At 39.0% G+C, this 26,170-nt stretch overlaps 1 protein-coding gene across 12 annotated transcripts in view; it reads left to right on the top strand.

Moving 5' to 3' along the window:
* Window positions 1–26,170, top strand: part of NRF1 (nuclear respiratory factor 1) — a 147,553-nt gene that overhangs the window by 8,859 nt on the left and 112,524 nt on the right. For 2 of the 12 annotated variants that reach the window (XM_017957159.3, XM_017957155.3), the window contains exon 1: window positions 9,143–9,798. The exons of 6 other annotated variants lie outside the window; for them this stretch is intronic. The gene's annotated coding sequence lies outside the window, so the exon portion shown is untranslated. Of the gene's footprint in view, window positions 1–9,142; window positions 9,799–20,876; window positions 21,327–24,139; window positions 24,230–26,170 lie in introns of those variants that run through there. 4 more of the 12 variants (XM_021936262.2, XM_021936260.2, XM_003896587.5 and 1 more) reach the window with 4 other exon arrangements.

Genomic DNA, 26,170 nt, shown 5'->3' with positions numbered 1-26,170 from the left:
TACTATTGTTTTAAAGGGAAAGTGTTTTGAAAGAAAACAGATTGATAGATTGTGCTTGTTGGAAAAAAATTTTTTACCAAGCTGGCTCATCTGTCAGAAAAAATTCATTTTTAAGTTAGGTGTTGCTTATGCTTTGGAAAAAATTTTAAATGCACAAATATTTCAATCTAGTGATATGGGGCAAGGCATTTATTTTCTCCTTACTTTTTCTGACCATGAAATGAAAATACTGTTGATGGTTTTCGTAGCGTCTTTCTGAAATAGGGCGATTATGGAATACTTTGAGATCCAAGATGATTTAATGCTAAGAAATTGCTGGCATTCACATTTCTAAAGTCGTGAATAAAATTAAGAAATTTAAGCACATTGTGTGTTCACTAGATCTTGATTTCCAAAATATTTCTTTCTGAATTTTTAGATAATTGGTAATTTTTGCTTCCTGCTGCTAATCTTTGGGTCTTTGAAATTAGATTAGGAGGCAGTTTTGTCAGCTAGGCCCTAGTTTCTGGGGCAGTGATATCTAAACTTTTGCTTGCCACCCTCAAAGTAACTTACTGCCACTTGGGATTAATTTGTGGTTTTTCTGGGAAGAGGGTCTACAACTTTTATTTATTTTACCAGTAGTCTTGGTAAATACAAGAATGATATGAATAAATATGTTGGGTAACCTTAAACTTGTGTTACGTGATTTGTAATTAGCTTGTGTTTGTGGATGATCTTTACGTTCAGTAAATCTCCAAAGAGGGCCCAGATAGAATGGAGTATTTTGTCTTTTCCTTTGGGAACTTTTTTTGGTTCGTTCTTTCATTAAACAATTATGAAATAAAATTTTTGGTAACAGATCTTCCCTGTAAAAATAGCCCACAAATCAAAGAACTAGCCAAGATTTGCTAAGTAAGAACACATCATGGAACACCATCATAGAACTAGTAGTCTCTTACCCCAGAACTAGCTGTAGGTGCTAAGTCTAAAGAAGCACTAATTCTGATCTGTTACCAGAATTATGTGGTAATGTGAGTAAGTGTTAAAATTGTTGTCTACTTTAATTTTCGGCTCTATTATTTTAAGTTTCTCTCTCTCTGTCTCTCTCTCTCTCTCTCTCTCTCTCTCTCTGTGTATATATATATATTTTTTGTTTTGTTTTGTTTTGTTTTGTTTTTTGAGATGGTGTCTTGCCCTGTCACCCAGGCTGGAATGCACTGGCACGATCATGGGTCACTGTAACCTCCGCCTCTTGGGTTCAAGCGATTCTCCTGCCTCAGCCTCCTGAGTAGCTGAGATTATAGGCACCTGCCGCCACACTGGGCTAGTGTTTGTATTTTTAGTAGAGACGGGGTTTCACCATGTTGGTCAGGCCGGTCTTGAACTCATGACCTCATGATCTGCCCACGTCAGCCTCCCAAAGTGCTGGGATTACAGGCATGAGCCACCATGCCTGGCCAAAATATATTGTAGTGAAAAATTTAGAAGAAAAGCACCCTCCATTAGTGGTTATCTTTGGTCTATAAGCTTATAGGTGATTTTCATTTTCTTTCTTGTACCTTCCATTGTTTTTCAAGTTATCCTTAATGAACATGCGTTAGCTTTTATGAGCAGAAAAAAATAAACATAAATACAGATAGTACAATTATGGCCCTAATGACTTCACTGTCAGATTTTGGATAGGCAGGTTACTTATCTTTACTGGGCCTTTTTCCCCATTTGAAAAAGGAGGACAGAAATAATATTTAAATTTTCTTCTAAATTAAAATTTCTTCCAAAATTGATTCTAAGTCTGTGTTACATGCTGAACAATAAATGTATTTTTCTCTTAATGGAAAAAGGTATGTCATGTGTTCATTGTGGAAAAATGGAAGAAAATTAAAAATAATTCTATAATACAAAGATATTTTAATATGCATGGTTTAGATGTTTTTCTTTCTTTTTTTTTTGAGACAGCGTCTCACTTTGTTGCCCAAGCTGGAGTGCACTGGCACAATCTTGGCTCACTGCAACCTCCAGCTCCCAGGTTCAAGTGATTCTCCCACCTCAGCCTCCTGAGTAGCTGGGATTACAGGTGCCTGCCACCATGCCCAGCTGATTTTTGCATTTTTAGTTGAGGCAGGGTTTCACCATGTTAGGCTAGTTTTGAACTCCTGACCTCAGGTGATCCGCCACCTTGGCCTCCCAAAGTGCTGGGATTACCAGCTTGAGTCACTGCGACCAGCTGGTTTAGATATTTTTCTAAGCACACATGGATATGCACAATACATATTCACACTATCAATTTACTTTTACCTTGAAACATTCTTAATGGGACAGTTACAGATCCATTTCTTTTAATGAAACATAAAAGATACTTTTAAATTTTCTCTCCCAATACATATTTGTTGAGGAAATGCTTGCTTTCATACTCTTTATGGTTTTGCTGAGGTAAGGGTAACTTGGAGTAAGGGTGTAAAGGGCTTGCCCATGAAAGCTTACTTAGTGCAGAATGAAAGGTAAATCCTGGGTTAACCTCGATTTCGTTCACATATTAACTTGCTTTTTCTCCACTCTGCCATGATACTTCCTGAGCTAAGATTTCTATTTGCAGGATAGTTTCTGAAGTGAAGAACCTGGTCTCAAGATAGCATTGGTCTTTTATTTTACCCTGGGACCTTCTGAGTTACTCCAGTTGTCAGCACATGAAGTATTAGTAGCAGCAATAGTATAATACAGTAGTGTTCAAAATACCTGTTTTTTTTTGTTGTTGTTGTTGTTTTTTGCATTATCTCTAGGGAATTCAAAAGATTTTGTGTACATAAAATATAAACAAAATGCTGTGTAATCCAACTCTCATACTCAGTGAAATATGTGATATATATGATTCTAATTCTGTGTAAAGAATAACTGGAACTTTCTCAAAGGTATCTTTCTTAAAGATTTTATACGGTGAAATCCTATTTAGAGCTGGTAGTATACCCCAATTTTCCTGCCTATTCATTTAATTCTGTTTTTAATCCCTCTGGTAGCTGATTGTTTTTGTTTTTATTTTTTATACAAAATGGAAAGCAAATCTAGGGTAAATAGTTTCTTAGTGACTGCATTTTGTAAGAATAGTAAAGCCTGTAGAGGTGACGATGACAAAGTCCAACTTGTTTATTCTCTTTCCTTCTACTTTGAAAGATTAGGATCTTTTCCAAAAGAAGGGCTTTTAGAATGTATGCTTGACAAGAGTCTTAAATCACTATCTTCCAGACGTAGCGGGAGGTAGAGAATCTGAGAATAAAAAGTACAAACTTCTTGTCTCTTAAACTTCTATATCTGAAAGGTATGAAAGCAAGAGCTAATTCTCACTTGAGAATCCACCACAGTGATTGCTTTCATTCTGAAGAAATCCATTTTGTAGCCACATGGTATGGTATTTTCTATCTGAGAATACAGAACCTGTGGATGTGGAGGCCCAAATGAAGGGAACATGAGCATCTGTGGATTTTGATTCACCCCCAAGTACCAAAGGATAACTAAATCCATCAGGTCTCTGCTCAAACATCATTTCCTTAGGGAAGTTTTACCTGGTCTCCCTCTTTTTTGCATTTTTCCTTCATTATAGGTGGTCATATATATAATTTTACATTTGTTTGCATATTGCTTGATATGTGTCTGTCCCACCAGATTGTAAGCTTCATGAGAGTAGATTATGTATTTGTGTTCATTACCAAGCACAGTGCCTGACACATAATAAGCAGTATTTATTTGAATGATTGTAGAAACCTGCAAAACTCATTTGTGATATTTTACTTAGGCTTTTGTGGTACTATCTAACATTTTATAATTTTAGGAACTCAGGGTGGGAAGAGATTCTAAATCATCTAAGACAGCTCTGCTCTCCGAAGTTAAAAGTCTTCAGTATCTCCTTGAACACATCCAGTGATAGGAAACGTAACCACCTACCAAAAGTCTGGTTAGTCTTTAAGATATTTGGATGGTTGGAAAGTTTTTCCAACTGAAAATTCTCCCTGAACCTTTTTTTTTTTTTTCTTTGGAGACAGGGTCTCTGAGTTGCCCAGGCTGCTCTCAGACTCCTGTGCTGAAGGGATCCTCCTGCCTCAGCCTCCTGAGTGGTATCCCTAAAATTTTTACCTACTGATTTTACTCTGTTCTCTAGGGCTTGCAAAAGCAAGTCTAGTTTTCATTTTCCTTATTGTCCAAGTCATCCCTATTTTAGTTTACATATCCCTAGATCCTTCAACCTTGGGAAGGTAGTAGGGAATGCTGGAGAGAGTGAGTTTGTGGACTGCATTTGTTTCCTGGGGCTGCCATAAAACCACAAATTTAGTGGTTTCAAGAAACAGAAATGTATTCTCTCACAGTTCTGGAGGCCAGGAGTCTGGAATCAAAGTGTTCACAGGGTAGTGCTCCCTCAGGAGGCTCTGGGGGAGAATCTGTTCTTTGTCTCTTCCAGCCTTTGGTGGCATTCCTTGACTTGTGGCTACGTCACTCTAGTTTCTGCCTCCATGGTCTCATTGTCTCCTCTCCGTGTAATCTCTGTCTGCTTCACTCTTAAAAGGACACTTGTCACTGGATTTAGGACCCACCTAGATAATTCAGGATGATCTCAAGATCCTTAATTACATCTCTGAGGACCTTTCTTCAAATGAGTATTCACAGGTGCCAGTGGTAAGCATGTGAACGTATCTTTTTGGGAGCCACCATTCAACCCGCTATAGGAGCTCTGGTCTTAAATTCTGTTAATGCCACTTACTAAGTTTGCTACCTTGAGCATGTTACTTAACCTTTCTGAGTCTGTATCTTCTTAATTTTATTTATTTTCAAATTTATTAGTTATTTAGAAACAGAGTCTTGCTCTCTTTCCCCAACTGGAGTGCAGTGGCTCAGTCATGGCTCACTGTTGCCTTAAACTCCTAGACTCGGGCAATCTTTCTGTCTTAGCCTCCTGAGTAGCTGGGACTACAGGCATGCGCCACCATGGCCAGCTAATGTTTTAATTTTTTTTTTTTTTTTTTTTTTGAGATGGAGTCTCGCTCTGTTGTCCAGGCGGTGCAATCTCGGCTCACTGCAACCTCCACCTCCTGGGTTCATGCCATTCTCCTGCCTCAGCCTCCCGAGTAGCTTGGACTACAGGCGCCCGCCACCATGCCCAGCTAATTTTTTCGTATTTTTAGTAGAGACGGGGTTTCACCATGTTAGCCAGGATGGTCTTGATCTCCTGACCTCGTGATCTGCCTGCCTCGGCCTCCCAAAGTGCTGGGATTACAGGCATGAGCCACTGCGCCTGGCCCCATGTTTTAATTTTTTGTTTTAGAGACAAAATTTTAATTTTCTTTTGTTTTAGGGTTTTCCTGTGTTGGCCAGGCTGGTCTCAGACACCTGGCCTCAAGTGATCCTCCCACCTTGGCCTCCCACAGTGCTGGGATTACAGGCATGAGCCACCATCCCTGGCTGAATTGCCTTAATTTTAAGACAGGGATAATAATGCCTTTATTACTGATTTGTGAAGATATAAGGAAAATAAATAGTAAATACTTGGCACATGGTAGCTAACTCATTCAATGTTGCCTTCGACATACCAAACTACTGTGACCCTGTTGCACTACTGTCAGAGTCCGTGAGTATCCCGTGTGGCCTAGAACCAGCACGAGTTGTAGGGCTGGTCTGATAAATACAGACTACAGTGGCTCCGATTTTTTTGCGTTCTGGACACCATTTAGCCAACTGTGAGGTAGTCTAAGTTTGAATTAGGCTTATCTGTAGCCCCATCATACGACTGGCTCATTAAACTTAGAGTTGGTTAAAACCTCCAAATCTTTTGTCATTGGTGATTGAACTTATGTTGGATAGTTAAAGTGTTTAGATGCAAGGGCATCCTCTAACATATTACATTGTGTGTTACAAGTATTAGATTAAGTCATACTGCCTAGTGTATAGTAGTAGGAGCTGAATGAATGCTGAATTTAATGTCGCTGGGTAACTTAAAGGAGCATTTAAACTTACCTACTTTGGTGCTATCAGATTTCTTTTTTTTTTTTTTGAGACGGTGTCTCGCTCTGTCACCCAGGCTGGAGTGCAGTGGCCAGATCTCAGCTCACTGCAAGCTCCGCCTCCCGGGTTTACGCCATTCTCCTGCCTCAGCCTCCCGAGTAGCTGGGACTACAGGCGCCCGCCACCCCGCCCGGCTAGTTTTTTGTATTTTTTAGTAGAGACGGGGTTTCACCATGTGTCAGGATGGTCTCGATCTCCTGACCTCGTGATCCGCCCGTCTCGGCCTCCCAAAGTGCTGGGATTACAGGCTTGAACCACCGCGCCCGGCCATGGTGCTATCAGATTTTTTTAAACGCTGTGATGAATACAAAAAGGGAAAGAAGTAGCAACTACACCAATTATGTTGGGCAGATGGATGCATCTTGAATCTCCTGTAATCAGGAAATCAGGTACTCCTTCAGGTAGTCAATGGCTGATCACCTTCAGGTTGATGGACAGCTTGCTTTTGATGCTTCTGTCAAGTGTGACGTGTATCCATTGCTAAAGTGACCAATGTACATCTAATGATTTTCATATCTACTAGTATTTTTGGAATTTGCAGTTGATATAAAAGACTAGAGAAGTAGGTGAAATGGTATTTTAAAAATATTCAAAACTGACTAGGTTAGTGTGGTTTCTAATAAGTAATTACATGCACATAGTTAAAAGGAATACAGTGAAAAATGGATTTCCCGGTTTCTCTTTCTGGAAACCATCTCTACTACCAGTTTCTTGCGTATTCTTCCAGGTGGGTTAAGCAGAAATTGTGTGTTTGTGTCCTTCCCTTTTTAAAACACAAGTGATAGCATATATGCATATGGTCCTCCAGAAAGTGCTTTAATTAATTAATTAATTAATTAATTAATTTTTTTGAGACAGGATCTGTTGCCCAGGCTGGAGTGCAGTAGCACAGTCTCAGCTCACTGCAGCCTCAGCCTCCTCTGCTCAAGCAGTCCTCCCATCTTAGTTTTCCCCAGTGGCTGGGACTACAGGTGCTTGTCATAGGTCTTTTGTGAAAGAATTGTCCTTATAGGCTGACTCAGTTTCTACCAGGGAAATAAAACTAATTTTAATTCAGGTCACTTATTGAGAAAGCAAGTAAAGAAAAACCCATCAGTTGAAATTAGTTTAACACATTATCTTGGTATTGCTTGTACCCTTCTCATGGTTGTTGAATGACTCATTTTGATTACGTTGACAGCAGAGCTAAATAAATTATTTCAAGAGCCTGGTAAGTAGCATAGGTCTAGTTTAGGAAGAGCTAGAATGCCCAGGAATAGAAGGACTCTGGCAATCATCGCATTCTGCCTTGGATTATTATTTGTGTTTTTTTTCTCTCTTACTATACTATAAGCCAGTGGTTGTTTTTTTTTTTTTTTTTTTTTTTTTTTGAGACAGAGTCTTGCTCTGTTACCCAGGCAGGAGTGCAGTGGTGTGATCTTGGCTTACTGCAAGCTCTGCCTCCCGGGTTCATGCCAGTCTCCTACCTCAGCCTCCCAAGTAGCTGGGACTACAAGCGCTTGCCACCACACCCGGCTAATTTTTTTGTTTTTTTAGTTTTTAGTAGAGACAGGGTTTCACCTTGTTAGCCAGGATGGTCTTAATCTCCTGACCTCGTGATCCGCCCGTCTCAGTGGTTCTTAATCTTTGCTCTCATGACCCTTTTATTCTCATAAAAATTGTTGAGGATTCCAAATACAATAGCTTTTATTTATGTGTGTTACAACTTTTGATACTGTATTAGAAATTAAAACTGAGAAAATTTTAAAATGTTTCTTAATTTAAAAATAACCCTGTACATGTTAAAAAGTTAATATTTGAATTATGTTACTATTTTATGAAAAATAACTTTCAAAACAAAGAACAGTTTAGTGAGAAACATGATATTTTACAGTTTTTGCAAATCGCTTTAATGTCTGGCTTAAGAGAAGACAGCTGAAGTCTCATCTGCTTTTGCACTCAGTCTGCTGTAGTATGTTGCTTTGGTTAAAGTATAAAAAGATCTGGTCTCATACCAAATATGTGGTTGGAAGAGTATTTTAAGAGCCTTTTCAGATAATTGTGGATATTCTTTGATGTATTAAAACTCAGCAGTGGTAGTTTCTTAAAGATGAGTTGCAATATGAAATCTGAAATAACTGTACTCTTACATTAAAACCTGTTTGTTTATCATGCTCTATGAATGGATTTTTTTTTTTTTTTTTTTTTTTTTTGAGACGGAGTCTCACTCTGTTGCCCAGGCTGGAGTGCAGTGGCGCGATCTTGGCTCACTGCAAGCTCCGCCTCCCGGGTTCACGCCATTCTCCTGCCTCAGCCTCCAGAGTAGCTGGGACTACAGGTGCCCGCCACCACGCCCGGCTAGTTTTTTTTTGTATTTTTTAGTAGAGACGGGGTTTCACCGTGTTAGCCAGGATGGTCTCGATCTCCTGACCCAGTGATCCGCCCGTCTCGGCCTCCCAAAGTGTTGGAATTACAGGCGTGAGCCACCGCACCCGGCCTGTGAATGGATCTTTTAACTGATGCGTGATTTCATAATATCTATTGGTAATTTGGAAAATATTAATTCATCAAGTTTATGGAGATATTTCAAATATTGACACAAAAATCACATTCTTTAACACCACCATCAATCTCATTAGAAAAGGCTTTTAAGTAATGGAAAACTATCAGGCTCACTGTAGCAGATACAAGTTTTCCAAAATTCTAATTATCACTTCAAATATCAAATTTCATCATTGGCAATAAATATTGTCAGTTGTTTCCCTTGAAGTGACAGACCCACTTTTAATTTTTGAGAAAATGTCTGTCAAATACTGAGGTCTGAAGAACAATATAGTTTGTCAGCCACTCTTTAAAGTAAAAATGGTATTCCTTGTGGAAAAAAAAGCAGCTAATTCAGCTTGCAACATAAAACATGGCACACATGCTTTTTTTTTTTTTTTCCTGAGATGGAATCTTGCTCTTGTCACCCAGACCAGAGTACAGTGGCGCCATCTCAGCTCACTGCAATCTCCGCCTCCCGGGTTCAAGCGATTCTCTGCCTCAGCCTCCTGAGTAGCTGGGATTACAGGTGCCCGCCACCACCATGCCTACCTGAATTTTGTACTTTTAATGAGACGGAGTTTCGCCATGTTGGCCAGGCTGGTCTCAAACTCCTGACCTCAGGTGATCCGCCCGCCTTGGTCTCCCAAAGTGCAGGGATAACAGGTGTGAGCCACTGCACCCGGCCCGCACACATGCTTTTTGGGACAGCCATTACACTTCTGAATGCGACAGAAGTGCTTTATGCATACTTTCCATTTGTTAGTGCAAAATGGTAAAAAGACGTAACTCTGGGGAGAAGAGTTAATAAAATTAATAATATTTCATCAAGCACATTCTTAAATAAAATGGACTGTTTTCTCCTTTTTACTGTGAGCATATGAAGGTGAAAGATATAATGGTTACTAGTACTAATAGTTTTGTGCTGTTACCTTAAATTGTGCTAAGTGTCAGTAGTTTGACCCCACCGTTGCTTTTACATCGTAAGTGTAAATATAAAGGCATTGAAAAAGGGCAAATAGCATCTTAGTTATTATGAAAATAATTTTGACCTCATTGATCACTTAAGAGTCTCAAGGACCCCTAGGGTCCCGTGGTTTACTTTGAGAACTGCTGTTAAGCTATTTGAGGGTCCAACTAATCATCCTAATATCCCCTTTCAGTTCCTGGTCCAGAACTTTACACAGAAAAGGTGCTCAAAGGATATTTGTTTAATGAATGTGGTATGCTGACATTTAAACAGGACAAAACTTGGTGAGTAAAATTAATGTAGGCAGTCTCCCGTCCATCCAGGCAGCTTTTCCGTAGACGTTTGTGAGAATAGAGTGAACAAATGGAATGTGGATGATACACACTTGGTAAATGCAAATGATGAAATAAAAGAACAAAATATAAGGTGATAGTACTTACAGAAAGCGCTAACAGTCTGAGCCTTGCCTGGCTCCTATTAATGAGTCCTCTACTTTTTGTGTCTTTAAATTTGTAATGGTCTCTCAGAGAATCCTCAACTAGGATGGATCTGATCTGAAAAGCAAACATCCAATTTAAATTTCAATAGGTCTCTGCTTGTGCTTGATCTAGTAATGTCTTTTCAAAAGGGATTATAGAAGGTGAATGTTAAAACAAATCATTTTGATTTTCCATAGTGAGTTAAGAAATACATTTTGTTGTTCCTCTTCTGCTTTCTAAGTAATATGTTGGGCTTCTTTCTTGTTTTGTTGTAAGACGTAGTCCGAGGAAACCTTTGTTTTCTATAAATCCTGATATTCTTTGGATTTGAAGAGGCGGTTTCCTGAATAAGAAAGAGTCTGACTACACTGGGTAAATTGTCAGATTATTTTGTCCTCACAGAAGTTAAAATGTAAAATTGGGTGAGGGCATTGCTTTAAAACAGAGTATTTTTATTTATTCATTTAAAGAAAGTAGATTAATAAAAAGATTGATCAGTTCAAATACTTGGAATATTTAAACCAGTTTTATGTTAACCTAAAAAAATTATTTTGTAGACATTTTGAACTTTGACCTCCTTTTTGTCCTAAATTGATTTTAAATCAATATCGAATGCTGAGGACCAATAAATGAAACACTCATGTGTTGTTTTGAGCAAAATTTTTTATATTATGAAAATATTATAACTTTGAAGTTGATACTTAAAATACTTGAGCCAAAGTTTCTGCCTTTATGTGGGACATTTTCATGAGGTTTCTTATATCAGTTTGCTTACTTGCTTTTCATAAAGTTGAGTGAGACTATAGCAAGAGACCCAGGGACATCTTAACATCCTTGAATATTTCTGAATCTTCCTAAGGAACTTGATTTAAATTTTTTTTTTTTTTTTTTTTGAGACAGGGTCTCGTTTTGTTGCCCTGATGTGATCACTGCTCACGGTAGCCTTGACCTCCCTGGTTCAAGTAGTCCTTCCACCTAAGCCTCCCGAATGGCTGAGATCACAAGCGTGCACCACCCATGCCTGTCTTTTTAATTTTTTTGTAGAGATGGGGTCTCCCTGTGCTGCCCGGGCTGGTCTTGAATGCCTGGGCTCAAGCCATCCTCTCGCCTCAGCCTCCCAAGTAGCTGAGACTACAGGCATGCGCCACCATGCCCGACTAATTTTTAAAATTTTTTCTAGAGAGAAGGTCTCACTATGTTGCCCAGGCTGGTCTTAAACTCCTAGCTCAAGCAATTCTCCCACCTTGGCCTCCTAAAGTGTTAGGATTATAGGTGTGAGCCATGGAGGCTGACCGGGAACTTGTTTTTCAGGGAGAAGCCTATTCAGTGTTTCCTTGGACTTCCTCAGCCTGATTTTACCATAGCATATCTTAAGATGATAAACTGAAGCCATCTGATAACCAGGAATGGTTAGAAATCATATTAAATCACCAACCTGGGAAATACCAGTCAGAAATTAACCCTATTTTTATAATATTCTTAAAAGACTGTTTAAAACTGACCAAAGTAAAAAATCTTCTTTCAGAGTTATAAGTGTGTTAAAAAAAAAAAAAAGACATATCCAAAATAATGTGTGTATTTAAGTTTACTGGACAGATTTAAATTTCAGTTCTGTGTGTAAGGCATAGATTGGAATGTTTGCTACACATATTTTTTGGAATACAGATTTCAGATTGCTGTTTGCTTATAAATATACATGACTGCTGACCTTCAGAACTGCTTTAAATTTCTCAAAAACTTTTCTCATTATATGCCAGCCTCAGTGGCTTGCGTCTGTAATCCCAGCTACTTGGAGGCTAAGGCAAGAGGACTGCTTGAGGCCAGTAGTTCGAGACTAGCCTGGGCTATAACATAGCAAGACTGCATTGCTAAAAAATTTTAAAAACTAGCTGAGCGTGGGTGATGTGCACACAGTCCCAGCTACTTGTGAGGTTGAGGCTGAAGAATTGCTTGAGCCCAGGAGTTTGAGGCTACAGTGAGGTGTGATCATGCCACTGCACTCCAGCCTGGGTGACAGAGCAAGACCCTGTCTCTTAAAATAATTTTCTTATTATAATAGATACGTTTATCTCTGATTTACTCAGTACTATAAAACCATTTAAGTAGTTTGAAGAGATTAGGGTTAAGTCCTACTATTTTTGGTATGACTCCAGTAGTTGCCACTTTAAACAATTTTTGAAATACTATAGGCATAAAAGACATAGGACAATATAATAAATTCTGTATACCTACTACCTAAAGTAATAAAAAGTTACCGTTGAAGCTAATTGGGCACCCCTTCCCCATCCTAGTCCCTTCCCTTCCCAGCTGTGACCATTATTCTTAATTTGATATTTATTCTCTCCTGCATTTTTATAAACTTTTTCTGTATGTATATGTATCCACTGGAAAAAAAATAACAATGTTTGGGTTGCAGGGAAAACTAAAAAGTATAATATTGTTTTATATGTTTTTAAGCTTTGTATAAGAGGTTAAACTTTATTGGTACATGTAGTTATACTTTACTTATTTTAGATGCTGTAGATATTTGATATAATGGAGTGTGAAAGTAATAAATGTTTTTTATAGGGAATTTTAATAATAAAAGGAAGTATGAAGATGATAAAACATTTGTAGCCCACCTATCCAGAGATACTACAGTCAATATTTTGTTTTTTTCCTTTGCTGCTTCTCTTCCCACTTATGTATGTATTTTTTGGTACCCTTTAATATAAAAGGAACCCAGTTTTAAGGATTACATAAGATTGCAAAAAAGCTACATAAAGCCTGTAATCCCATTTTAATTGATTCTTAGTTGAAAACGGGGAAAGAAAATGAATGAGCATTATATATCAGACATACTTGGTAAATTTACTACCTATACCAGATATTGATAGTCTGTTTCTTAGTATGCAGACACTGTAGAAGTGGCATCTGGAAAGAGGCTGTGTTACTGAACATGCTTTTAAATTTATATGAGATTTTTCTAGTAAACAGCTTTTCCAGATAGGTGATGCTTATCTCTTTAAATGTTAAGTACTGTTTTGGTTTTAACCATTTTTTATGGGAAAAAAGAAAAATAAAAAGAAGCCTACAAGTATTTCTGAGCTCATTAAGCCAGAATACTGTGGTGTGCTTGTAATTTTATCTTTTCTTGGCAACTCAATGTCACTGTGGAAAGCACTGATTACTGAACTGTTTTGTGACTCCTTTTGTTCTAGGTGCCTTTGCATTCTTGTGCACTTTTTAGTTAGATCTTTATTAATATGCTATGCCACTGCAGGGAGGGAGCAGGAAAAGCATGATACACAATTTAAGACAAGTGCCACCGTAGGCTACTGTTGGCAAACAAGAGCTCCACCAAACTATTGTTTAAAGTGAAGAAGCAGCAGTCTGAGGCATTTCTCTCAACCAGTGGCAGTAGGGGGAGACCTCCGCCAGCAACATGGAATCTTCATTGGATGCAGCTGACCCACTCTCCTGACTTCTTAGTCTTTTTCCACCACTGCTCACGCTTTACGTTCAGATGTATTCAGCACTAGATAACCATATTTATTAACTATAAGTGATGTGTGTGTGTATATACTTACAACTGTACTTTAAGAATAAATATATATAAACTATATGTAACAAATTTATAATACATAAACTATAAATCTGTGAAAGTATTCAGAATTACATAATGGCAGGCTGTGGTGATTTAGACTGGAGGAGCTCCTGACCATGCCTGGAAATCCCAGTACCCCACTTTGACTGTGATTTTTTTAAGGGAATATTTTTTTTTTACATGTGTATTTAAAAATATATATACTTTTTTTTTTTTAAGAGCACTTTTAGCTTTATAGAGAAATGGAGTGGAGAGTATGCAGAGTTACCATATCCTCTCCTGCCCATTTCCTTTATTAACATCTTGCTGTTGTGTGGTAGATCTGTTATAGTTGATGAACCAATATTAACAGAAGTCCATAGTTTACATTCAAACTCATTCTGTGTGTTTGTGCAGTCTGTGCAGTTTGACTAATATATAATCATACAGAATGGTTTCACTGCTCCAAAAGTCTTTTGGTGCTCCTGTCTTCCCTCCTTTCTCTAACCTCTGACAACTTTTTTTTAACTGTCTCCATAGTTTTGCCTTTTCCAAAAATGTCTTATGGTTGGAGTCATACAAATGTAGCCTTTTCAGATTGGCTTCTGTCACTAAGCAATATGTATTTAATGGCTTGATAACTTTTCATGGCTTGATAACCCATTTCTTTTTAATGCTGAATAATATTTCACTGTATGAATGTACCACAAGCTTATCATTCACATACTGAGTGACATCTTGGTTGTGTTCAAGTTTTAGCGATTGTGAATAAAGCTGCTGTGAATATTTATTTGTGTGCTGGTTTTTGTGTGGACCTAAGTTTCAGCATATTTGAGTAAATATCAAGGAGTGCAATTGTTGGATCCTATGGTAAGAGTATGTTTAGTTTTATAAGAAATTGCCAAACAGGTTTCCAAAGTGGCTGATGTATATATTTTTAGGTTGCTAATGTGTTTTTCAAAAACACCTTACTCAGATATATTAATGGAATGCTTGCCCTGTGATAGGATTACAAGCAATTGAGGTCTGTGGCGCTGATTGTCCCTACATAAATAATACCTGCTGGTTGTACTTTGCTTGTTCTTGTTTGCTTTCTCTTTTCTTTATCTATCTTTCTTTTTGCTTACATTTTTACTCTCTTCATCTTGCTTTACCACTTCTGCTTTGTCCTCAGAAATCAGAGGACTACATTTGTTGGAATAGTGTACAAATTTAAAAGGCAAAGTAAAACAAGTCCAAGTCCTTTCTCAGGGTCTCTAGGGCTGTTAGGGATGGTTGAGATTGTAGCATTAAGTAAGGTATTGTTGGAGCATTAATTTGACTGTATAGAATATAATCTTCAGAGATGGGAAAAGGGAAACAATACGTTAATAAAACCTGCTTTCCTTTGTAATTTGTTAATTATAGGGCAGCTGTATAAAATGTTTTAAGACTATGATAGCAGAACAGTTTTGGTTTTTTTCCTACCTTTCTCTGGGAGAGCTCTTCAGCTTCTACTGTTACAGTTTTTGTTTGCTTGTTTGTTTGTTTTTTAAGCATACCACCTTTGGGAGTGTTAACAGTTCTTTAAAGAGGACCGAGCCTTTGCTTAAGGCTAGCTTCATACTATTTGTGTATTTCTGTTTGTATGTACATTTGTACATACCCCCAACTGCAGCAGAATATCAGTAGATTCTGTTCTTCCAGGAGAAGGGCAAGGACTGTATCCAGTCTTATCTGGGGTCTGTATCCAAATGACCTGAGACAGTCTTCCTAACAAACACTTTTGGACCCCAGGGTTCAGACTCTCCTGGGGTGGAATATTTTTTTGTTACCTTTCTTTCTGCCTGCTAGTTTGAGTCAGGATGCATACAAGGCCCATGTCTCCAGTGCCCCCAAGTGGTTGTCTAGGTTTTGCAAGAGGACATCTAGTGATGGGAGAACTCACTGCTTCTAGACACTCTTGTCTATACACCCCTGTTAGAAAAATGATCTGTTGACCAGAATTTTACCGTAATTTCTTACCTCTTTTTTTTTTTTTTTTTTTAAATTAGGGTCACAGACTAAGTCTAATTGCTCTTCCTCATAATGGTCTTTTAATATTTTATGAGAGAGATTCCTAAAGTCCTTCTTTGCATTTAAACACTTCTTATTTTTCTAACTATTTGTTAATTAAGCATTTTTATAGTTCCAGTGGAATACAACGGGGTTTTTCTCATACCTTTAAAAGTGGAGTGCCCAGGGCTAAGTACAGGAGTGGTCATTGTTCACATTGTGCATATGTTGCTTGTCATGTGATACTTTTTTTCCAGACTACTGTGAGCCAGTGTTTCTGAATCCTTGTACTTTCTCTGTGATGATGACACAAGTCTCCATCATCCTGTTTTTCTTCAGTGGGTTTTTTTTTCCTTTTTTTTTTGAAACAGAGTTTCACTCTGTTGCCCAGGCTGGAGTACAGTGGTGTAATCTTGGCTCACTGCGCCCTCCATCTCCCGGGTTCAAGTGATTCTTGTGTTTCAGCCTCTCAAATAGCTGGGATTACAGGTGTGTGCCACCACACCCGACTAATTTTTGTATTTTTGGTAGAGATGGGGGTCTCACCATGTTGGCCAGGCTGATCTCAAACTCCTGACCTCAGGTGATTTGCCTGCCTTGGCCTCCCAAAGTGCTGGGATGACAGGCATGAGCCACTGCACCTGGCCTTTCAATGGGGTTTTTTAAGAACAAAGTTTAGAATGATATGTTTATGCCTGTGAACATTTATCTTATTAGATTATGCTCATTAAGCCATTGGGGTCTTTGGGGAATTTGATCAATGTATCTTTTCTGTCTCTTTTCAGTTTCGAAAGCTATCCCTCTGCTGCTGTTTTTCTTCTACTTGTCTTTTCTCAATAGCTGATTCTAGTTTGTGTTACTTCGATGGATACGTATGGCTAAACATAAACCTCAGACAATAGAAAAACGTATTCGCCGGGCGCGGTGGCTCAAGCCTGTAATCCCAGCACTTTGGGAGGCCGAGATGGGCGGATCACGAGGTCAGGAGATCGAGACCATCCTGGCTAACACGGTGAAACCCCATCTCTACTAAGAAATACAAAAACTAGCCGGGCGAGGTGGCAGCGCCTGTAGTCCCAGCTACTCGGGAGGCTGAGGCAGGAGAATGGCGTGAACCCGGGAGGCGGAGCTTGCAGTGAGCTGAGATCCGGCCACTGCACTCCAGCCTGGGCGACAGAGCGAGACTCCGTCTCAAAAAAAAAAAAAAGAAAAACGTATTCATTGCAAAGCTATCAGGGTGTGTGGAGTGCTTGAATCATATTGAACTTCAAGAACCATTATGTTTCTTTTTCTTTTTGACAGTTATTGGAGCCAATTTGTATGTTTTCAGTTTCTCTTAAATTTTTAGTATGTATTTGAAAAGCTTGCAGGCCCCAGTTACTGTGTCTATAATGCCTAGTAAGTAAAATGACTCACAGACCAGTCAATAAGACAGGGCTTAACCAGGAGAGTAATCCTTGGGCCTCAGTTTCCCAACTGTACAATGAAATACTTGGATTAATCACAGTGTTTCCACTTGTGCTCTAGAGTTCTGAGTGGTGAGGAGAATCAATGGCGTTAGCTGTCTGCATTCCCATCCCCTTCAATAGAAGAAATTCTATGGTTATCTTACATTTTGAGGTTCTGTACAGGATTCTGCTTCAAGAAAAAGCTCTGCTTTAAAAAAAAAAAAAAAAAAATTCATTGAAAACCCCTGCAAAAAAGCAAGCAAGGAAGAAAATGGCTCCCAGAGGACGTTGGGCAACTTGGAAAGTCCGTATGTGTCCTTGATTTCATGAGTTTGGAGGCCTCTGGTATTTCATTTGGTAAAAGGAGGAAGAGCTTATGCTGTTTGTCTTTTCTTTCTCAAACCTGGGCATAACAATGGTTATGAAAGTAATCACATTCTTATTATTTTGAAGGGAGAAATAAATCTATAAAGCAGAAATAAAGTTTTTATAATCCGTAATTCTATTTTGCATAGATAAAAAGTATTCTTAATAGTTTTAGTATATCTTTCGAGATTATTTTGTTTGGCCACAACCATATTTATTTACACTTTAAAAAATGAGACCACACTCATTCTAGCAGATTTTATAACCTGTTGTTTTCAATTTCCATCGTTTTATGGATTTTTTTGTGTGTCAATACACATAAATCTATTTCATCCTTTAAGACAAGCTTGTCCAACCTGCAGCCCACAAGCTGCATGTGGCCCAGGATGACTTTGAATGTGGCCCAACACAAATTCATAAACTTTCTTAAAACATTATGAGATTTGTTTGCGATTTTCTTTTTTGTTTTTTTTAAAGCTCATCAGCTATCATTAGTGTTAGTGTATTTTATGTGTGGCCCAAGACAATTCTTCCAATGTGGCCCAGGGGAGCCAAAAGACTGGACACCTCTGCTTTAAGGCTTCTGTGATATTTCTCTGTACCAGGGGTTAATATTCCTTGTTGCACAGCACATGGAATCTATTCCAAAGTATGGCCCTAGTTTTATTTGTACATTGCTACTGGCATACTTTTTTTTTTTTTCAATAGTTCACTCTTTTTGGGGGTTGTGATATGTGTTATTTTTTTCTGGTTGCTTCCTTTTCCTCTGGTTTGACTACAGATCAAGACCTGTGTTATCCCAGTCAAGCTACAGATACAGATTGCCCTTTTCTTTCAGACAATAGCTCTAATTTAATGTCCCCTTTCATAGTTACAAGTCTGTTCTTCAGAACAAAATCTTGGCAGCCAGAATTATACTTGACACTTTATTCCAGCATATTACTGCTGGGGAGAAAGGCGGTTGACTTGTTTTGACCCAAGTGAGCTTAGTTCTAAGAGACTAGGAAGGTGGATGATGAGCAGCTTTTGATGGTTTGACAGCCAGCTGCAGGACATCCATTGTGCCCAGGACCGAGTAGCTGCTGATAAATGTGGGTATGGTAAATTACATTTGATGGCCTCTTTTCCCCTTCTGTTTTTGAGAATTTTATCAAACATTACATTGAGAAAGTGCTTTTGAGAAAAATATTTTTTATTCTTATAGGATAGTTCTTCTCTAGCTTATACTTGTTCTAAATGGCAACATTGGTAGTAGTCATGGAAAAATTTTGGTGATGGGTTTTTTTAAACAGGAAATACAGTGTAAATGTTATTTAGGTAGTTTTGATTTCTTTAGGAACTTAAGTAGCATTTCTTCCCTCCTTCTATGAGTTTAGTGATATCTTTTATAGACTTAAACAAATTCTAAAATGGAGATGTTATGCCTAGTTTTAGGTAAAGGCATTTTAGTTTTATGTTCAATTACTTTATAAATTTTGTTTGTTTTAGTCTTGAAATATAATATGCTTTTTTACTTTAACATCCTTCTGTAGGATTCTAATGTGATTTTTTTTTCCTTCTTACTACTGTGCCTGTAATTTTGATTATATGGCATCCTAAATTTAATTTTGTAAGTAATTCAAGATACAGTTTATCTCAATGAATTAACTCACAAAGTAAATATGGGAATTTTTTTTGAGACAGGGTCTCACTCTGTCCCCCAGGCTGCAGTGCAGTGACACAGCCTCTGCTCACTGCAACCTCGACCTCCAGGGCTTCAGTGATCCTCCCTCCTCAGCCTCCAGAGTAGCTGGGATTATAGGCAAGCACCACCACACCTGGCTAATTATTGTGTTTTTAGTAGAGATGGGGTTTCACCATTTTGGCCAGGCTGCTCTCAAACTCCTGACAATTTATGGGGATTTTGGTTATTTGATCTTGACTCTTCTCGAACTCCTGACCTCGTGATCCGCCCACCTCGGCCTCCCAAAGTGCTGGGATTACATGCGTGAGCCACCACACCCGACCTGATCTTGACTCCTCTGTATACACTTGATTTCCAGTAATTGGCGTGGTTCCAGTTTTACAGTTTGTTGTTTCCTTCTTCCTAAATTTATATAAATAATTATCTGTACAGATTTTCATACCTTTTAAAATTCAATTTAAAATAATTTTTATAAATTGATTTAATACAAACATAAAAATGGTATGCCCAATTCTCCATTTTCCTTAAAAAGTCAGCCCCTTGTCCCCCCAACCCTTTTTTTTTTTTTTTTTGAGATGGAGTCTTGCTCTGTTGCCCAGGCTGCAGTGCAGTGGCATGATCTTGGAGCTCACTGCAACCTCCACCTCCTGGGTTCAAGCCATTCTCCTGCCTCAGCCTCCCGAGTAGCTGGGATTACAGGTGTGTGCCACCACACCCGGCTAATTTTTGTATTTTTAGTAGAGACGGGGTTTCATCCTGCTGGCCATGCTGGTCTCGAACTCCTGGCCTAGGTGATCCGCTTGCCTCAGCCTTCCAAAGTGCTGGATTTACAGGCGTGAGCCACTGTGCCCTCCCACCCCCCTTTTTTTAAAAAAGTAATTTTTTTCTCTTTCCATCTACTGAAAATGGGAATGGATAGTTAGCTAAACAGGTTAATATAGGTGAAGAAGAACATAAAGTCAGTTGAACACTCTGGTGCTCACAGAAGACTGTAGCTTCACAAGACTACTTTGGCAACTTTATGAACTGCATTTTTTCCTGTGGCTGAGAATCATGCTGTCAGGCCTCTCAGTTTGCGGGAACCAGCTCTCAAAGTAGCTATTGTGTGTTATCTAAGGCAGTGATGGTGGGGTTGAGGGTGGAGGAAACAGATGTATTAGAGGGACCAGGATGGGTGGCCACAGGTATAGTTTGAAAAATCAATTTAACATACATATCATTTTATAATACAAATTCAAGGCTGGATGCTTTGGTTCATGCCTGTAATCCAAGTACTTTAGGAGGCCAAGGTAGGAGGATCGCATGAGCCCAGGAGTTTAAGACCAGCCTGGCAACATAGTGAGACCTGGTCCCTGCAAAAAAATTTTTTTAATTAGCTGGGCATGGTGGCTCACGTCTGTAGTCCCAGCTACTCGGGAGGCTGAGGCAGGAGGGTCCCAGGAGGTCAAGGCTGCAGTGAGCCATGATTGCACCACTGCACTCCAGCCTGGGTGACTGAGTGAGACCCTGCCTCTTAAAACACAAAACCCTGGCCAGGCGTGGTGGCTCATGCCTGTAATCCCAGCACTTTGGGAGGCCGAGGTGGGTGGATCACCTGAGGTCGGGAGTTCGAGACCACCCTGGCCAACATGGTGAAACCCTGTCTCTACTAAAAATACAAAATCAGCTGGGTGTGGTGATGCATCCCTGTAATCCCAGTTACTTGGGAAGCTGAGGCAGGAGAACCACTTGAACCCTAGAGGCGAAGGTTGCAGTGAGCCAAGGTCGTGCCACTGCACTCCAGCCTGGGCAACAGAGTGAGACTCTGTCTCAAAAAAAATAAAATAAAATAAAATAAAAGACAAAACCCAAATTCGCTGTACCCCCAGTAAAACCCAAATTTTGGCTTGAAGATTAATAATTAATAGCTTAATTATTAAGCTATTAATACATAATAGCTTACATTAGCAGTTAAGGAGCCCAAGCAAGTAATGACGGGAGACTGTGCTCGGGTACAAAGGGTGGGTCTCTGATGGAGCAGCTGGAACACTTGATTGAGAAGCAGGAGATAGGGGTTCAAGTTTTGGATTTGCCAGCAATTAGAGATGTGACTTTGGGTAACTCACTGGGTCTTTCTTGGTCACAATTTGGAAAATGAGAACATCAAACTAGATAGTCTCCAAAGTCTTAAGCATTTTAGGTTTGCCTCTGGTTAAAGGAATGCTCTGTGGACAGCTGGATTTGACCAGTTATCAAGGTAAGATTATATCATTTGGGAAACCAAAGCAAACAGTTCTAGACTTTTCAGCCAATCTTTATCAGGGTGTTATTTGTACATCCTAACAAATCACAGAGCCATGGAGACCTTATGATGAGTAAACCATAAGCCTCCTGCCTCTTCCTTTTTCTTGGCCATCCAGTCCTACTATGCAAAGACAGCCTTTAAAAACTATTTTACTATTTCTGTTTTTTGCTTCCCTTGTGGTTACTTCCATAAGGCTAAATAATACATTTAGACTTTTGTTCCTTGATTTATCAACTTTAGACGTTATCTGTGAATTTTTTGATGTGAAAAATGAGAATTTAACTCACTTTTTTACCCGTCATTATTTTATATTTATATTACTTTGAAAGTCATTTATTAATCATCTATAATTTTAAATGATAAACTTTAATTTTTTGATCCATCAACTTCCTGTAGGGCCTCTTAACTTGCCATTTTGGAAAATGGGATTATAAGTACCCCCTTCACATTCCTCTTTTTATATTCTACCTTCTGACACCAGTACTCAACTTACATATTGTCTAGGTTATAAAAGGTTAGTATTTTTATTCTGTCTTCCATTCACCACCAAGTATTGTGTGCTTTCCTTTATATTTAGATTGCTGTTTTTACTGCATTTGCTTTCTCTGCCTGCTATGAACATATGCAGAAATAAGTGTATGATTGCTCAAAATGTTTGTCTTTTAAAAGCTAAGGAAGTAATTTGGTATGTGCTTAAAGACTCAGCTTATTTTATTTATTTTTATTTATTTTTTTGAAATGGAGTCTCGCTTTGTCGCCCAGGCTGGAGTGCAGTGGCTGGAGTGATCTCGGCTCACTGCAACTTCCACCTCCCAGGTTCAAGCAATTCTCCTGCCTCAGCCTCCAGAGTAGCTGGGACTACAGGCGTGTGCCCCGCGCCCGGCTCATTTTTTGTATTTTTAGTAGAGATAGGGTTTCACCATGTTAGCCAGGCTGGTCTCAATCTCCTGACCTCGTGATCCACCCACCTCGGCCTCCCAAAGTGCTGGGATTACAGGCGTGAGCCACTGTGCCCTGCCTAGCTTATTTTATTTTTTGAGACAGAGCCTCATTCTGTCGCCTAGGCTGGAGTGCAGTGGCACAACCTCGGCTCACTGCAACCTCTGCCTCCCAGGTTCAAGCAATTCTCTTGCCTCAGCCTCCCTAGTAGCTGGGATTACAGGCACTTGCCACCATGCCAGCTAATTTTTTGTACTTTTTTTAGTAGGGACAGGGTTTCACCCAGATGGCCAGGCTGGTCTCGAACTCCTGACCTCAAGTGATCCGCCCGCCTCAGCCTCTGAAAGTGCTGTGATTACAGATGTGAGCTACCGCGCCCGGCCAAGACTCAGCTTATTAAACCATTTATTTACTCATTTATTCAAGAGATATTTATTGAATACTACAGTTATCATAACAGTGCTATTTATAATAGTGAAAAATTGGAAATAACCTAAATGACTTCAGAGGATTAGTAAACTAAACTACTTTATGTTCTTATAGGGAATGCTCTGTAGACGTTTAAAAAATGATACAAAAATGTTAATAACATGGAATATTTTAATTTATATTAAGTGAAAAAATATTTGTAATACAGTATATACAATATAGGCTCATTTTTGTTTAAAAACAATGAAACAAAACCAACCATATAAGAAGCTAGCAGGGAAAATGCTGGAAGCATATACATAAAATTGTTAACTTGGTAATGTGGCTATCTCAGGTTACAGTGATTTATGTTTATTTTTAATGCCCCTATATTTTCTCTATTACTCCCAAAGAACACAAGTCATGTCTAAAAGAATACATTTTTTTAAAACCTTTTTTTTTTTTTTTTTTTTAAATGAGATAAGGTCTCAGTGTTTTCCAGGCTGGAGTACAGTGATGCAATCTCAAGTCACTGCAACTTCTGCCTCCTAGGCTCAATCCATCCTCCCACCTCAGCCTCCCAGGTAGCTGGGCTACAGGCATGTACTACCACACACAGCTGGTTTTTGTATTTTTAGTAGAGGTGGGGTTTCACCATTTCATCCAGGCTGAGAATACACTTTTTAAACTTAGAGATACAAAATTAGAATTGCCAGTCACATGTTTTCTTGGAATACACATGCTACAATAATGTGCGAGTACCTGATAAGAATTCAGTAAATATTTGTTGAATGAAGGAGAGAATGATTGAATAGCAGAGATTCCTAGGTCTGTGGTATTGGCACTTAAATACTTTCATAATTTAATCCAGAAACAAATCCTTAGTTCAGTTATTTCAGAAGAAAAATCATGAATTGAGCTGTCCTGCAGAAGCTAGGAAATAGCTTTAACTGGATGTTGGTTGTGCAGTGACAGATCCAGCAGAATTGAACCCTCCACTGAAGCAGCCAGGCAACAATGCTGTTTCACAGTATGCAGGATCTGAATAAAAGTGTCCTTTGTGCTTATTTGAGACTGGGGGGCGGGACTTGTGGCAATTTACGTTATTTTTCCATAATGGAAATTGAGGCAGCCTGTAATCCTGCTATCACACATGGCAACTACTTATTCAATTTTTGGTAATTTGGTAGCAGCTGTGGACAAACAATTATTCTGCAAAAAGAGCCATGCCAGCTGCATTCTGACCCAGTTGCAAATGCTTGGGTAGACCAAACTTCCTATTCACTATCTTTCTAAACCAGGGATAGCTTCAACAACTCACCTGCTTTTTATTGATATTTGTAGCTGCTGGTAAGCGTCTACATATTTGAGAATGCACTCTCTAATGTTTTTTTATTGTTGTCACCAACCTTCACTAGGCACCTACTTCATTCAGGCACTGTGCCAGACACGGGGTTGTAAGCTGTAAGGTGTTACACAGTGTGGATAGACTGCTTTCATTTTGACAGGTGGGTCAGCATTAGATTTATTTTTAGTAGACTAAATTGCAGTGGAAAGAAAGAATCTGGTGTGGAGGCAGTTGAGAGCTGTGTTCCTTTGGTCCCCAGACTCCCCCTGAATCTGCTGTCTGGGTGTTCATTGATGTCCCCTTGCTGTGCCATGTGCTTTCACAAGCAAGCTGCTGCTGCTGCCTGCGGTACCCTTTTTTTCATTATGAAGACTGAGAAGCTTCTGACTGTAGACTCTGTCTTTTCCATCAGGATGCCTGCCCCATGTCCTTGCAGTTTTGTCTTCTCTGTGCTCCCTTAACCGTTAGCAAATATCACTAGAATAGGATTTGTTTTTTAAATGGCAAAAGCCTACTTACTTAACTGTATTAGTTCAGTCTTTCAGTATACACTTATATATTTTTTTAAGCTCTTATATCCCAGGGGCTTAGAAAGATCTTTCAGTAAAGAAACAGGAAATTAGGTAGGTAGGGTCGTCTATAATGAGTAAAAAAAAAACAGCCTACTTTTGACTGTGAATGTCTGTAGGGCAAGGGCAAAACGCTGACAATCTTTATTTCTATCTCTATAGTGCTGGATTATCACAAGGGACAAATTGGCCTAAATAATTATATGAACCCACTCTATTAGAAATTACCTTCACACTGTTAGATAATGGCCTGTGGTAAGAAGCAAGTCAAAACTTTTTAGAATGTAGAACTGCACTGTTCAGTATAGTAGCCACAAGCCACATATGGCCATTTAATATTAATTAAAATTAAACACTTAATTCCTTATGAGCTCATGTGGTCAGTAGTCTACATGAGCAGCTACAGTTTTGGACAGCACACATTAAGAATATTTCCATCATTGCAGAAAATTCTACTGGACAGTGCTAATCCAGCACCTATAAAAGAGGTTGACATATTTTAAAGCATTTGAAGTACATTCATTTAACTCTTCTCTATGGAAAGATGTTCCAGCAAGCCAAAATTCCCTGTACTTTCTTTACATTTTTTCCTTGGGTTGTGGCACCCTCTAGTGTTCTAGCAATACATAGTCTAGTGATTTGAATTGAAGAAGATTGTAGTATTTTGGAAAATTCTGTATGTGTATGCATTTTTTTTTTTTTTTTTTTTTTTGAGACGGAGTCTTGCCCTGTCGCCCAGGCTGGAGTGCTGTGGCCCGGATCTCAAGCTCACTGCAAGAAGCTCCGCCTCCCGGGTTCCGCCTCTCCTGCCTCAGCCTCCCGGTAGCTGGGACTACAGGCGCCAGCCACCTGCGCCCGGCTAGTTTTTTTGTATTTTTTAGTAGAGACGGGGTTTCACCGTGTTAGCCAGGATGGTCTCGATCTCCTGACCTCGTGATCTGCCCGTCTCGGCCTCCCAAAGTGCTGGGATTACAGGCTTGAGTGTATGCATTTTTCTAGGGAGGAGCTCTGTAGCTTTCACCCATCCCCAAGAGAGTTTATGATTCAAAAACGATTAAGAACTCTATGATAGAGGTATTTGTATGGTCAAAATTCCTAATGTGATCTGTAAACATTATTTCACCCAGTGTAAAAAAAAAATAATAATAATGTAACTGTCCCTTCAACATCTCTTGCTGTCCCCGTTGTCTTTGTATGTGGAATAATAAGTTACACTTATATAGCACTCACTATATACCATGTCCCCTTAAGCCCTTTTTCAAATAGTAACTCATTTTGTCCCCAGTAATTCTATGAAGTAGATTCTGTTGTTTTCCTTCATTTGACAGATGATACAACTAAGACATAGAAAAAGTCAAATGAAACTTCTCCAGGTTGCTAGTAAGGGGCAGAGCAGGAAATGGAATGCAGTGTTCTGATTCCATAGTCTGTACCACCCTGCTGGAGAAGTGAGGATGTGTTTAAGGAGGCATGAGGTAGAATGGAGAGGAGACTCTCTAGACACTTGTACATGCTGAGTCCAGTTGTATAAT

Source organism: Papio anubis, chromosome 4, assembly GCF_008728515.1.
Source record: "Papio anubis isolate 15944 chromosome 4, Panubis1.0, whole genome shotgun sequence".
NCBI lineage: Eukaryota > Metazoa > Chordata > Mammalia > Primates > Cercopithecidae > Papio > Papio anubis.
This window is presented reverse-complemented; position numbering and strand designations above follow the sequence as displayed.